At 45.2% G+C, this 15,329-nt stretch overlaps 1 long non-coding RNA gene across 1 annotated transcript; it reads right to left on the reverse strand.

Moving 5' to 3' along the window:
• Nucleotides 1-702: 702 nt before the first annotated feature.
• On the reverse strand, nucleotides 703-9,774 carry LOC123383055. The gene is made up of 3 exons (XR_006592327.1): nucleotides 9,499-9,774; nucleotides 2,531-2,623; nucleotides 703-873 (listed from the first exon to the last, which is right to left on the reverse strand). It is a non-coding gene; the product is annotated as an uncharacterized LOC123383055 (long non-coding RNA).
• Between the last annotated feature and the right edge of the window lie 5,555 nt (nucleotides 9,775-15,329).

The following is a 15,329-nucleotide window of genomic DNA, read 5'->3' on the forward strand; positions in this document are numbered from 1 at the left end:
ACAGACTCTCGGAGGAGTTGCGTGATTTGTGATCACGGGTAGAAGATGAACTCAGAAGTTGCCCTCAGGGAGCACCTGCTTCCCACGCTGACCCAGAAGCACTTCTTTCCAGTCTGGAGCTGTACAGGAAGTATTGGGGGCTGTTTCTAAAATTATAAAACAAAAACTAACTACATCACTGCTTAGGCCACTGGATCTTGATGAATGGCTAAAATTTGACAATTTTACGTACTCTTCTCCCTAACCACTCCCAAGTTCTGGTACCACTTTTAGTCACCCAAAGGTCAATAAACCTGGCTTTGACAGGTGAGGAGGCCCATGATTCGAGGGCCTTGGGTGTGCTTCAGAGAACGTGTCAGTAACGGAGGACTCCTAGAGCCAGGATGCAAGAAGAGATGTTGGAAATCCAGAATTCACTGTTCCTGAGGCAACTGGTCTACCAGTTAGAACCTTTTCCAGTAGGGTCATCTTTCTCTTTGCATAGTAGAGAGCGCCCCTACAGGCATGCACATAACCCTGCACAGCTGGAATAACTTCTTCCCTTAGTAGAACTGGGACCACCAAGCTTTAGAGTATCTGGAATTACTAGCCTGGAAGGTTCTGGGGGAAGATACCCCTTCCCTTCAACTGAAATTTGAACTGTATAACTGTATTTTCACCCACTAAACTAAAGAAAATGATCTGAAAGGAGTTTTACCCTGGTTTGTCAATTTATTTTTTACACTCATAAATTCATAGGTGAGAAATTCAGACAGAGCATGGCAGGAGTCTTCTGGAGGCTTCTTCACTCACTCTCTGGCACCTGGGATGGGATGACTGCAGGGTTGAGCTTAGCTGATGTGGTCACCTGGTCAGCGATTTCAGGTGAAAAATCTTAAACAGCGGTATACGAAATGTCATCATATGTGTAAGCAATTGCTTTTATTGAAAGCAATACAGCAATATTAAAACATAATATTCAACATTTAAAAATATTTTTACTCATGGAACATTTGAAATTAATACTGCATTAAAAGATTATAGGAATACAGTCACCATGCCTGTGAAAATAACTACTAGAGTCAAACACAAGTTTTGTTCACTAGTTTCTTTCCCCTATGTTTGTGGTTATTAAAACCATTTAAATTGAAAATGGATCAAGGCTTACTGTTGTTTCTATAAATATAGTTTCTATAAATTATATAAATATAGTCTGTATCCCAGATTTCCCGGGACAGCCCGGTGACCGAGTCCTGGTTTGGGGATGGAATATTGTGGTCCAGGGGTATTGCCCGTGTGGGAGTCGGGGTCTGCTGACTGAGGTGTTAAGGGGCTGGGACAGGTTATTCAGATAACAGCAACAGAGTGAAAAGGCACGGTAGCAAAAAAGGTGTTTGAGCCAAACTGGCAGCCCTTGAAGAAGCTTTCAAAGGAGGCAGGAATGCCTGAGACCAGCATGTATCTGGGCAAAACAACTCGATGATAGAGTAGGCAACTATTTTGGAAGAGGAAGTTGGTTTTCTTGAGTCAGCAGCTTAGTCACCTTCCGGTATTATCAGGATCCAATATTTTTAGCCTTCAGGACCTGGCCAGGGCCTTCTGAGGCGGATCCACCTCCTACGAAGGGGTGGGTTCTGGAAGAGTGGGCCCATGGGGTTCAGCTGTGGGAGGAGCCTTCGTTCCTTCTTCACGTGAACCCTCACAAAGACGCCTCTGTGCCCAGCAGCCTGAGAGAAGCGAGCAGAATGCAGAAATGGCCCACACCCAAATCTTTGCCTTTGATGAGTTTTCAGTCCAGCGTGGGAGACACACAAAGTGAAAAGTTATAATTCCACCTTATCAAGGATTCCTATTCAGACAGAACCAAGCACTGAGGGACACACAGAGGACAGCTCCACTAGCCACAGGGCAGCTGGGGTGACTCAGGTGGCCCGTCGGGGGGCAGGCCTCACACACGCCCTTTCTAAGTCCTCACTCCCTCAGTGGACAAATGAATTGCTCCTCCTGGGTCTGTGTGAGCTCTTCTGAGGAGCCCCCTTATCCTTCCAACCTCTTTTGCTTCTTTCCCTATTTTCTGCCCTTTAGGGATCTGTCAGAGTCCAGGCAGGAAACTGAGCCTACACTCAGCTGGAATTTTTTAAAGCTCTTAAGTAATAAGGGATGTTGATGCCCACGGTAACTACCAACAGAGAGAAGCTGCTCTCAACCTGACCTGCAGAGGCAGGGGAAGAAATGGGATCCCCGGTGTCCAGATGACATCTGGGACCCTGGGCGAGGAGCTGCTTGAAGGGTGTGGCTATAGAAGGGTGCACCTGCCGCCAGAAGGACTGCCCAGCAGGTGGGGAGTGAGAGGAATAGATACTCTCGCCCACTCTTTCCTCCCTGAGAGTGCATCCCATTGGCCAACCACAGCGGAGGGTGAGGGAGCCCTGGTGATGTGCTTTGATGAGGTTAGCCACTGAGGGGTAACAACAAAACAAAGACCTTAATATGAAACTTCAGGGTTAATGGAAAAAAGCCAAGGCTCTTTCCTTTTATCTTTCCTCCTTACCTGCCTTCCTGCTAGACAGGGCCTCATGCCAGGCATTAAAGGATCAGGGATCAACAGGCCAGACCTGGATCTCCACTTTATGGAGCTCATAGTCTAGGTGGGAGACAAATATAAAGCATACAAATAAAGGGATACAGGAATGGGACGGACGAGCTCAGAGAAACAACCCTGAGGTCTGGTTTTGATTCTCCAAAGGCGGCCACATAGCTCCTTGCTCCTAGAACTACAGTGTCTGAAGAGACCCCATGAAAACTCTCACTGAGAGCAGGTCCTAGAAAGCCCACATGATGGACCACTCAAAATTCAGGGGCAAAATGCTTCTCAGCTCCACAGTCGCTGTCCCCAGATCCTCTGTTATCCTTCAGCATTTCTACCCCTTTTGCTTAAACCTATACACTCTTCCATAATATGTAACAGAAGAGAAATTCAGGAGGATGTTTTTTAACCTTGGGAGGAGGAAAACCATCAGAGCAAGATGGGGTTCCCAGTGCACAGTGAAGGAAACCATCAACAAAACGACAAGTCAACCTACTGAATGAGAGAAGATATTTGCAAACGATATATCCAATAAGGAATTAATATCCAAAACAGATAAAGAACTTATACAACTCAACACCCCCTTCCAAAAAAAAAAAAAAAAAAAAAAAAAAAACCACCCGGGCAGAGGAACTGAACAGACCTTTTCCCAGAGAAGACCTGCCAATGGCCAACAGACACACGAAAAGATGCTCAGCATTGCTAATCAGGGAAATAAAAATCAAAACCACAATGAGATAACACTTCACACCTGTAAGGATGGCTAGTGTCAAAAAAACAAGAAATATGTGTTGGCAAGGATATGGAGAAAGGGGAAGCCTTGCACACTGTTGGTGAGAATGTAATTGGTACGGCAACGGTGAAAAACAGTACAGAATTTCCTCAAAAGATTAAAAGTTGAAATACAGTGCGATCCAGCAACTTCACTTCTAGGTATTTACCCAAAGAAAACGAAAACACTAATTTGAAAAGATACCTGCACTCCTACGTGTATTGCAGCATTATTTACAATAGCCAAGATATAGAAGCAATCCAAGTGCCCATCGACAGATGATTGGATAAAGAAGATGTGGTATATATATATATATATATACAACGGAGTATTACTCAGCAATCAAAAAGAATGAGATCTTGCCATTTGCGACCACATGGACGGAACTAGAGGGTGTTAGGCTAAGTGAAGTAAGTCAGAGGAAGACAAACACCATATGATTTCACTTATATGTGGACTCTAAAAAACAAAACAAATGAACAACCAAAACAAAATAGAAACGGATGACTAAATACAGAGAACAAACTGGTAGTTGCCAGAGGTGAGAGAGGTAGGGGGAAATGGGCCAAACAGGTGAAAGAGATTGAGAGCTGCAGACTTCCAGTTATAAAATAAGTAAGTCATGGGGTGGACAGTCCAGCATAGAGAGTAGAGTCAACAGTATTGTAATAACTTTGTAAGGTGACAGATGGTGACTACACCCATGGTGAGCTTTTCATAAGACATAAACAGATATAATATTGTATGTCAACTGTAAGTTTTCAAAATATATTTATAACCTGACAATACCTCAAAAACGAAGAAACAAACAAACAAAAGATGGGATATCCAGTAGCCATAACAGAAAATACAGATGTAGTCAATTACATTTTACAATATTGAGGCAAAAATCAAGTCAAAAGAAAAATAACAGACTAGAGAAAAATAGTTGTAACTTGACAAAGTATATATCCTTAATAGACAATGTGGAAAACAGAAGACAAGCAACTTAAAAATGGGCAAGAAGAAGGCTCATGGCAGCTTTATTCATAATCTCCCCAGACTGGGAACAGCAAAGATGTCCTTCAATAGGACGCTGAGTGGATAAATAAACTGTGGTACATCCACAGAATAGGGTGGTAATATTTTTTAAAGTATCAAGTCACAAAAAGACACAGGTAAAACTTCAGTACCTATTTCTCAATGAATGCCTATCTACTGTATGATCCCAGTGATAGGAGATCTGGGAAAGCCAAACTAGAAGAGACAGTAGAAACGGTGATCGCTGGGGGTTTGGCAGGAGGGGGTGGAGGCTTGGATAAATGAAGCAAGGGACTTCAACAAACCAAGGCCTGAGCATAAGATAAGCCCATTGCTAGTTGAGTGTTGCTGCTTCTACGTCCTCTCAGCTGACAAAGCAAGGAAATATATGTGTGCCATAGAAACTAATGTTTATATACATATCGATAAGCATTTCCATACGAACATGAGTTCATTCCTATGTCTGCAACTCTAGTCCATGGCCACTCCAACAGTGAGAAGCCTGGCTCTTCTGTACGACACTGAGACTATAGGCACAGGACACTACATAATTTGTTAAAACCCACAGAATTTTAAAGCACAAAGAGTGAACCAGTATATACAAATTTTAAAAAACCATTTAGGAGGTCAAGGGATACCAGGATAGAGCATAGACCAAATAATCTGCATTATAAATGTATTAAAACATCTTACTGAAGTAGGTGGGAGAAGAAGGTGGTGACCTGAGTAGCTTTGGAAATGAGTGGAATTATAAGACTGAAGGCAAAAAGAACTGTACATAAAACTTTACTCTTGTTGATGAAGTTTCCCATCAGGGGATGGAGGTTAACAATTCTGATACAGTGAGACCTGTCTGCTGGAAATGAACAGTTAAGTAAATATTGGGGGATGGCGGGAGCCAGGCTTCTCACTGTTGGAGTGGCCATGGACTAGAGTTGCAGACATGGGAATGAACCCATGTTCATATGGAAATACTTACAGATATGTGTATAAACATTAGTTTCTATGGCGCACATATATTTCCTTTGCTTTGCCAGCTGAGAGGACGTAGAAGCAGCAACACTCAACTAGTAATGGGCATATCTTATGCCCAGGCCTTGGTTTGTAAAACCATTCTCCAATAAAGAAACCAAGACTGCTTGGAGAAATAGCTGATTCTAGGATAAGGGAAGGAATATACAAGAGGAACCTGGAGGATCCTGTAGTGGCACAAAGCAAGGAAGTACTCATAAAAACAAAGAAACCGGAGCGCCTGGGTGGCGCAGTCGGTTAAGCGTCCGACTTCAGCCAGGTCACGATCTCGCGGTCTGTGAGTTCGAGCCCCGCGTCGGGCTCTGGGCTGATGGCTCAGAGCCTGGAGCCTGTTTCCGATTCTGTGTCTCCCTCTCTCTCTGTCCCTCCCCCGTTCATGCTCTGTCTCTCTCTGTCCCAAAAATAAAAATAAAAAAAAAAAGTTGAAAAAAAAAATTAAAAAAAAAACAAAAAAACAAAGAAACCAAAATCACATTGGTGGGGGTATGTCGAAGGGACATGGGAGCCAACCGAAAGAGGTCCCAGTGGTCAAAGCTGGAACAACCTGTGTAAAGTAAATATCCGTGCATCTACATGGATAGAAATGAATGCTTAAATAATTAAATAAGGGAGAGGAAACAAATCTCTCCCGCAGAAGAATTCCAAATTATTCACAAAGACTCTGTCCTCAAAGAGGCAGAGCATAACTCCCTACTCCTTAGGTGTGAGGTGTCTACATGACCTCCTTCCAAAGAGTATACAGCACGGAAAAGGCAGGCGGGAAGATTAACTGGAGCGGAGGAATCTGACAAATACAACCTCAGCCAGGTGATCAAAGTCAACACCAACAGTGATGAGTCACGTTGATGGTATGTGCTCTAACACCCGTCTCGTCACGAGAAAAGGCTCAGGCAAATCTCAGTACAGGGACATTCTGAAAAAACAATGCCTGACCAGTACTCCCCCAAATTGTCAAGGTCATCAAAAACAAGGCAAGTCTGAGAAGCTGTCAAAGCCGAGGGGAGCCTGAGGAGATACAGCAACCAGCCGTAAAGTGGCCTTCTGGAACAGAAAAAGTACATTAGGTAAAAACTAAGGAAATCTGGATAAAGTATTCACTTTAATAAAAATGTATCGATATTCGTTCATTCATTGTAACAAATGTACCATAGTAACCTAAGATGTTATTAGTAGGGGAAATGGGCTTGGACTCGACCCGAGCTTCACAATTTTTTTCTGTAAATCTAAAACTCTTCTTAAATACAAAATCCGTTCAAAAATAATAAAATAAAAAAAATTTTTTTAAACGATAAGCGAGAATATAAGCAGGCAATTTGTGGAAGAGAAAATGCAAGTAGTCAATAAACACGGAAAAAACCCCACGACGCCTGTGGTCTTCGTGGAAATATGAATCAAAATAACAATGGCACACTCTTCGTTCGCACATCCAATTAGCATACGCTATAGAGAACAATACTATTTAACTCTGGCTGAGAGGCAGTTTTGCAGGAAAGTGGACACACTCATTTCTTGATGGTAAAAGTGTAAATGACTAAAACTTTGGGAAAATAACCTGACATTGTCCCCTAAGAACGTGCTTATCTTTGGAGGCCCCATTCTACTTTGGGGAATCTTCCGGAAATAAGAGCGCTGGTGCAAACAAACAAAAGGGCACATTTTGAAGCTGGGTTTGAAGGTGGGGCTATCAGAACACCATCTGAATATCTCCCAACGAGAGAATAGCTGAATCAGTTGGTCTACCCATCCTGTGGGATATTTATTTGGCTAGTTAAAAGAAATGATGGGTGAGGTCCCTCTGGGTTGGCCTGGAGGGATTCCATGACACATGAAGAGGAAAACGTTGCAGGTTAATGTTTATGGTCCTGGTTCTGTACCACGCAGCACAACATGCAGATCTGCATGTGTGAGGTTAGGCGTGGATGCAAGCCTGTTTCCCCACAGGAATTATCAGGAAAGGGTGGGCCAAGCCATCATCTTTTTCCTTACGCAGCTCTGTATCTATCGTTTGTAACACAGAACAAGCGTGTGTTACATTTTAAGAAATTTAATGACGTTTAAATGGGAAAGTTTATGGTCACGTAGTAGGCAGAGTGGTTTCCCACCCACCCAAGACACCCGGTATTAATCCCTGGAACCTGCGGATATGTCACTTTACATGACAAAGAGTTTTAAGTCATATTTGCAAGTGTGAGTAAAGATTTTGAAATGGGGAGAGTATCCTGGGTTATCCAGGTGAGCCCAATGTAATCACAAGGGTCCCTCGAAAAAGGAGGCAGGAGGGTCCCATCCAGAGTAGGACAGAGCAAAGGTCGTAGTGATGTAAGCCAAGGGGCCACGAGCCAAGGAATGCAGGTGGCCTCTGAGAAGTGGAAAAGGCAAGGAAATGAATTCTCCCCCAAAGTCTGCAGAGAGAACACAGTCCTGCGGACGTCTTAATTTTAGGACTTCTGACCTCTCCAGAATTGTAAGCAGATAAATTTGTGTTGTTTTAAACCACCGAGATTGTGGTACTTTGTTAGAGCAACAATAGGAAATAAACACAGGGTCACATTTAAGATATGACCCGTCATTTTTACTTTAGTATTCTGAGTTCCCAAAGGAAGATTTTTATGGGGTAAAAACGAAGTAGCCAAAGTATCTCAGATTTCAGCTAGGGAGGAGTCAGTCCCATAGAAGAGATGTGTGAAGAAGGCCTTCAAAGATCACAAAGTTTGTTGAGGAATGGCAGTGGTCCTCACCCCTGGCTGTGCATGAGATCAGAATCAGTCACAGATGCTTAGAACACTCCTTCCAAGGGGAGTTCTCACCCAGGCTCACGAGGGGACGTGCGTGAGGACGCTCGCTGCAGAACTGCCGGGGCCAGAGGCCAGCTGAAGGCAACACAGGCGTCCGTCCCTAGGCGACGGACAGTCAAGTGCGAGGGATACCATGAAGAAATGAGAAGCCATGAATAGACATTCATACGTCCATCAGCACAGAACCTCAAAACGTAGTATTGAGAGCAAAAGGTAAGAAAGCATACAATTTATGAATGTACATTAAAAACACAAAGACTCAGGGGCGCCTGGGTGGCGCAGTCGGTTAAGCGTCCGACTTCAGCCAGGTCACGATCTCACGGTCTGTGAGTTCGAGCCCCGCGTCAGGCTCTCTGGGCTGATGGCTCGGAGCCTGGAGCCTGTTTCCGATTCTGTGTCTTCCTCTCTCTCTGCCCCTCCCCCGTTCATGTTCTGTCTCTCTCTGTCCCAAAAATAAATAAACGTTGAAAAAAAAATTAAAAAAAAAAACAAAAACACAAAGACTCAGAACATGATCCATTTGCAAACACAGATGCGTACTTAAGAACGTATATAAAGTCCATGGGGTACCTCGGGTGATCAGGGACCAAGAGGTCAAAGAAACTAAAAAGCAGGACTCTTTGAATAACTCAGTGCTGGTAAAGTGGTATATATGGTAAAGTCTGACCGATTCAATTCTGCACCCGGACCCCCAGATGGAAGAAGAATAGATTCAGGTTAATGAGATCCAGCTCAGGCCTGGGCCCTGGCCATTTTTAAAAGCTCCAGAGATGATTCTGATGTGCCTCCAGGTCTAAGAACCTGAGGTTCATGCTGAACACAGGCAGTTCGGTGAACAACCGTCTAGACAGGAGGAGGCTCTGGAGAGAAGGGAGGGTAGTAGGGGAGACACGGACCCCTAAAATGGCAGCTATTGTGTTTGGATGGGCGGCATTATAAGAAACCCCCTTCCTGTCTCTTCGACACTACTCTGAATGATGTTGCATTGCTTTTATGTATTTTCAATGCCATCGACTTTTGTTTTTAAGTAGTTCAGAGTTTCTAGGGAGAGTTAAAGGTCATGAGGGAACTCAACAGCCACTTGAGATTTTAAAGCTCAGAATGAATAGTAGCAGTTGCCAAATTCAGCAAAAATCAATGTTCAAGTGCAGTTGAAACGACTTAACTCTTGAAGGTCGGAAGAAGTCTTAACAGTTATACTTAAAACATTTGTCCTTATATGTTGCATTTCACAGTTCAAATGAGGAAGTACATTTAACTGATATTTGCTATCTAAATACATGACATACCTATAAAAAGGAAAGTGAGCGTACCGAATGGGGAGAACAGGTTCGTCTGAGTCCTCCCAGGAGCAGATGTGAGATGATAAAAGATAGGAGAAATTTATTAGGGGAGGCATCAGAGAGAGCAAACTTGGAGGGAGCCAGAAGAGAGTGGGGGAGCCTGGCTTCGAACCATAATGTGGGTCTGGCACTGAGCAACGGAAAGGGGGAAGGCACTCTGGGGGAGAACTGACTTACATTGCCTTGCAATCTAAAGAAGGATTGATATGATATGGCTGTCAGGGAGTTCCCAAGCAGTCACAAGGCAGAGGAGGCCACGCCCTCTAACAATGGGCACGCCCCCTAGCAATGGGAAGAATGGTGGGGAGGCGTGGCCTTGGCGTGAAACGTGAAAGATTTTGGAGTGGCGGCTGAAGCCTTTGGTCAGTTGCACTACCCGCAGTTGCATATGAGTGATGCATTCTCGTAGCCACCACTGGCAAACTCAGTTTTGTCCACAAATGTTTGTGAACTGGCCTAATGTCTATGCTTGGACTAAGGTCATGACATCATTCAGGGAGTGGTGGCACCTCTATTTAAATTTTTTCTAGGACTTGCCTGAAACTTTCACTCAGCTTGTTTTTTTGTGATGACAAGATCAAGGACCGTGGAAAGCAGAGGACAAAGACGTGTAATAATGACAGGAAACTTGAAGATGCGGCAAGATTCCTGAGGTTGGTGCCTTCCTAGGTAGTTAACGGACCTGGTCCTATTCTTAGAACTGTGCCCAGAGAACACAGCAGGGCTACTGAGGACTTTGGGTACTCCCTTTACGAATATCAGCGCTGAATCAAAGACCATAGGCCTTGCCTTGTTTGGGGACACCACGCTGGCCTCCCGCACGCTATGTGACATTGAGGAGAGGGTTGGAGCACCAATAACGCCTGCAACCGACCTTCCACCACTTTGGCAGGGTGGAGGCTTAGAAACTAAATTTAATTTAACAAAGTAAAAACGTGTGATGTTTCTGGCACACCCGTATTGATGGAGCACAAGTCACTGCAATTTCATATAATTTTTCATGTGGGTGCTGGAAGTCGTTTTCAGTCATTTTGGGGGGCACTCTTCTCTTATGGTTGTACTCGGGTCCTGGGGCATACAGGGTCAAGAAGTCCTTTGGCCCGCAGCTCTGCTCTTCCTCGGCCCATTTCTGGCTATGGAGACATCTGAGTGGGTCACCCTTGTCCGGTGTCCTGCGGACAAGTCTGAGCCAGGTTTTCTTTGGTTGAAAGATGGCTTTCAGAAACCCAGGTGCCTTTCATCTTGTGGCTCCTTTCTCCTACAGCCTTAAAGATCTCCATACCCACCCAACAGCTTGTGCATATGAGAGGGAAAACGGGGAAATGGGTAACTTCCTTAGCCAGAAAATGCCACAAACTTATAGTCAATGGGCAGCTAGTCACATGGCCCCATCTGGATGTGGGGGAGTCTGGGACGTGTAGTTCCTAGCTTGTCTACTCTATAATGTGGAAGGGGAAGGTGAGGGAGCATGAGTCTTTGCTGTACCAATAGCCAAGTTTGTCTGCCTTCCATAGCCTCAGTTCCAGCTAATGACCATACTTCATACTTCTCTGAAAAATAGAACCATTCAGACATTTCCTTATCTTCCTACTACCAAATCCACCAGGAAATGTATGTACCCACGCTTCTCTCTTGACACTGGTGTAACGGGCTGTCACATGGTCCTTTCTTTGTTGTCTACATCTTGGCTGAAGACAAAGACAGAAAACAGTGCCACAGGTGCTAAGTACCCCTCAATCCCGAAGTGGAGTGCCAGTTGATAATGGAAAGCAGCCCCTAAGATAGCTCCCCATGGTCCTCGTCGCCTAGTACTCGTGCATTTGCCTCGTCGCCTCCTCTCGAGGGTGACCTAGGCCTGGCGATTCACTCCTAATAAACAGAATACTGTAAAAGTGGCACATGTCCTTATGTGATTAGTTATTAAAAGACTATGGCTTCTGTTGGGCTCCCTTGCTCATTCTGTGCTAATCCAGCTGCCGTGTTCTGAACTGCCCTATGAGGAGGCCCCCCTGGCAAAGAACTCACATCTCTGGCCAAGTCAGTGAGGACCGGAGGCCTGCCAGCAGCCATGAAAGTGAGCTTGAAAGTGGACGCTCCCAGTCAAGCCTTGAAATGACCGCAGCCTGAAATGGACATCTTGATTGCAGCCTTGGGAGACAGCCTAAGCCTAAGGCCCCCAGCTGAGCTGTGCTTTGCTGACTCACAGTGTATCAGTTTGCTGAGGCTGTCATGACAAAGTCCCCCAGACCGGGTGGCGCAAACAACAGACATTTATTTTCTCACAGCTCTGGAGGCTGGAAGTCAAAGTCAAAGCGTTGGCAGGTTCGGTTTCTCCTGAGGCCTCCCTCCTTGGCTTGCAGATGGCCACCTCCTCTCTGTGTCCTCACAGGGCCTTTCCTCTGTAGGCAACAACCCCTGGTACCTATCCCACTTCTTACAAGGACACTAGTCATATTGGATCGTGGCCCACCTTATGACCTCATTTAATCTTAACTACCTCTTTAAAGGCACGACCTCCAGATCTAATCACGTTCTAAAGCACTAGGGGTTAGAGTTTCAACCTATGAATTCTGGAGCCAAGCAGCTCAATCCTTAACACACAGAAACCGTGAGATAATAAGTATTTGTTGTTTTAAATGCTAAAATTTGGGGCAACTTGGAACACAGCAATAGATAACAAATACAAATGCCTAGGTGAGACTTTCTAAGAGACTGTGAAACTGTCTCTCTGTCCATGACCCCCCTCTAAGCATCTCCAAGAAGACTGGGGGGTTTCACTGGGCATGGAAGCAGCCACTAGTGAGGCTTTCTGTAAAGAGAGATGTATGTCAGTGTGCTGAGCTGTTACCATCCTCCCCAACCCCCATCGCTGGAAGCAAAGGAACATTTCCACCTCGCCTCACCTGGTGTGGGAAGTGACAGATGTCAGGACATGCTACCCCAAAATACAGCACCTTGGCATTGTTAAAAAGAAAACCACAGGTCCAAAATGGAGTCGCTTGTGCTAGGCCCATGCCACCAAAGCACAGCTTAATTCCTAACCTAGTTACAGTTTCAACCTTTCCCTGGAATGTAATCTTCACCAGTCAGTCTGGAATTTCCTGGTCAGCACCAGTGAGGTCATCTACCTAATAAGACCCTTTGGTCTGCTGAAGGGAGGTGACCTGGCCCAAAAGAATCCTTTTGTTGTTGTTTACACCGAGGTCTTTGCCCCACCTCACCTCTGCCTTAAAAAAAAACCTTCCATCTGGTACAGCTCTTCAGAGCTCCTCATTTACAATGGAGTAGGGCAGCCAGCAGGGGGAGCTCTCACACCCCATCACTCCTCACTGGTCATCACAGACCCTACAGAAGGCCATGACCATCTGGACACCACTTTACTCTCCCGCAAGAGGAAGGAAGGCTTTCCTCCTCCCCGGCAATAGCCCAGCCGATGAGACACTGTCACAACAAAAAGCCACCGTACATCAAACTCCCATTTTACTCCAGTGGACTTTGTTTACACCAGCCTTGCCAATTTCTCCTTTCCTCCATCACAGAGCCTTCATCTCCTTTGTTCCCTGCACTTGCCCGTGGTTTTGCCTTAGCTTGCTTGTCCTGGATTGCAGCTCTCTGCTATTCCCGACTAAACTCGTTTTTGCTGGTAACATAACTGGCATTTTTATTCTTTTTTAAAAATTTCTTTTTTTTTTACGTTTATTTATTTTTGAGACAGAGAGAGACAGAGCACGAACGGGGGAGGGGCAGAGAGAGAGGGAGACACAGAATCGGAAGCAGGCTCCAGGCTCCGAGCCATCAGCCCAGAGCCCGACGCGGGGCTCGAACTCACGGACCGCGAGATCGTGACCTGAGCTGAAGTCGGATGCTCAACCGACTGAGCCACCCAGGCGCCCCGGCATTTTTATTCTTAAGGTTAACTTTTTAGAACAGCATATTGAATATGGGGCGCCTGGGTGGCTCAGGGGGTTCAGGGTAGGACTTCGGCTCAGGCCATGATCTCAAGGTCCGTGAGTTCGAGCCCCACGTCGGGCTCCGTGCTGACAGCTTGGAGCCTGGAGCCTGCTTCCGATTCAGTGTCTTCTTCTTCTCTCTGCCCCTCCCCTGCTTGTGCTCTCTCTCTCTCTCTGTCTCTCTTAAATAAATAAATAAATAAATAAATAAATAAATAAATAAATGTTTTAAAAAAATTTTTAAACAGCATATTGAATATTTTAAACTGGAGGAGTCTGAGAAAACAACAGAAGCAGGATGTTCACTTTGACCTTTCCCTGCCCTTCTCGGAATGGGTCATAAAACCCTCCTGTGAGAGGTGGCCTCCCTATACCAGGAGGAAAGGAACATCCTAATATCGGAAGACAACAGGACACTGTAGGAGCAGAAAAGTTTTCCTTTCTTCCCTTCTAACTTCTTTGGCTGGTCTAACAATTAAATTGACATAAGACAGAGTACCATGAAGAAAACAAACAGAAGTTTAATAACTGATATACCTCCGGTATACACGGGACAGATCCAGGAAAAGGAGGTATAACTCTCCAAAATGGCTGAAGCCATCACTTTTAAGTACCATCTCAAGCTAAGGACAAAGCAGGTGTTGGGGTGGGGAGTCAGTTATGGGAGATTACCAGGAATCGCAATAAACAAGGAAGCACAATAAATAAGGATAAGGTTATTATGCAGATTTAAATTACTGCCTCCTTCATCATAAGAGTTTCTAAAGATTTGTTCATCCTCCTCTTCAAGTTACAGATGGGGAGACACCCTTGCTAATGGAGCTTTCCTTTGTAAATGTAAATGTCTTTTACAAAAGGGGAACTTCTCCATTTTCAAAGCTTCTCCTGTGTCTGCAGCTTCTTAAAAAGAACCAGCTTGGGGCGCCTGGGTGGCGCAGTCGGTTAAGCGTCTGACTTCAGCTCAGGTCACGATCTCGCGGTCCAGGAGTTCGAGCCCCGCGTCGGGCTCTGGGCTGATGGCTCGGAGCCTGGAGCCTGTTTCCGATGCTGTGTCTCCCTCTCTCTCTGCCCCTCCCCGTTCGTGCTCTGTCTTCTCCCAGCTCACTCTGCTTACTCCATACTCCTCAGTGTATCATATTCCTACACAATTTCATCTATACCACTCCTCGTCAGACGTAGCACAAAAATACACAGATCTTCATTTCCTTATGAAGGCTCCCGTGTCATGTACAACTTACAGCAAATAAATCTGTATGCTTTTCTCCTGTTAATATCTTTGTCAGTTTAATTACTAGACCTAGCTGGTACCCTAAGAGAGTCAAGGAAAACTTTTTCCTTCTCTACTGAAGCTTTGAGAGAACTGAAGAGTGTCACATGTGTCCCCTGGATTTAGGGGGAAGAGTGGCTGGTACCTGACCCCACCTTGGGAACACCCTTCTGCCTGCGGGTGCCTCTATCCGGCTTCAGATCTGAGAGGGAAAGAGGCGAGCCGGTGAAGAGCAGCAGAAAAGGACACCCCCAACCTTCCACTTTGATGTAAGGATTATTTTGAGCTAAAGGCAACCGAGAAGAAGCAGATACAAGAAAAGGTCTCTGCCTTCCCCCTATTTGCCTAAAAGCAGGACGTTCGTCAAGGTATACCCCCGCCCTCTCTACCAGGAAGGACAGAAGTTTATCACTGGAGTCAATTCTAGACTCGTACAAGCGCCAAAACCTTGCTAAAAGTAGCCCTTATCCATTCGTTTCCCCATATATTTGCTTTCCCACAACCTGCCAGCCTGAGGAGCTCAAAGGTTTTTTTTTTCCTTTGTCTTGTCACTTCTCTACAACTTTCTTGTTCTTTTGTCATGC

This window comes from Felis catus, chromosome F2 (genome assembly GCF_018350175.1).
Source record: "Felis catus isolate Fca126 chromosome F2, F.catus_Fca126_mat1.0, whole genome shotgun sequence".
In the NCBI taxonomy this organism is placed as follows: domain Eukaryota; kingdom Metazoa; phylum Chordata; class Mammalia; order Carnivora; family Felidae; genus Felis; species Felis catus.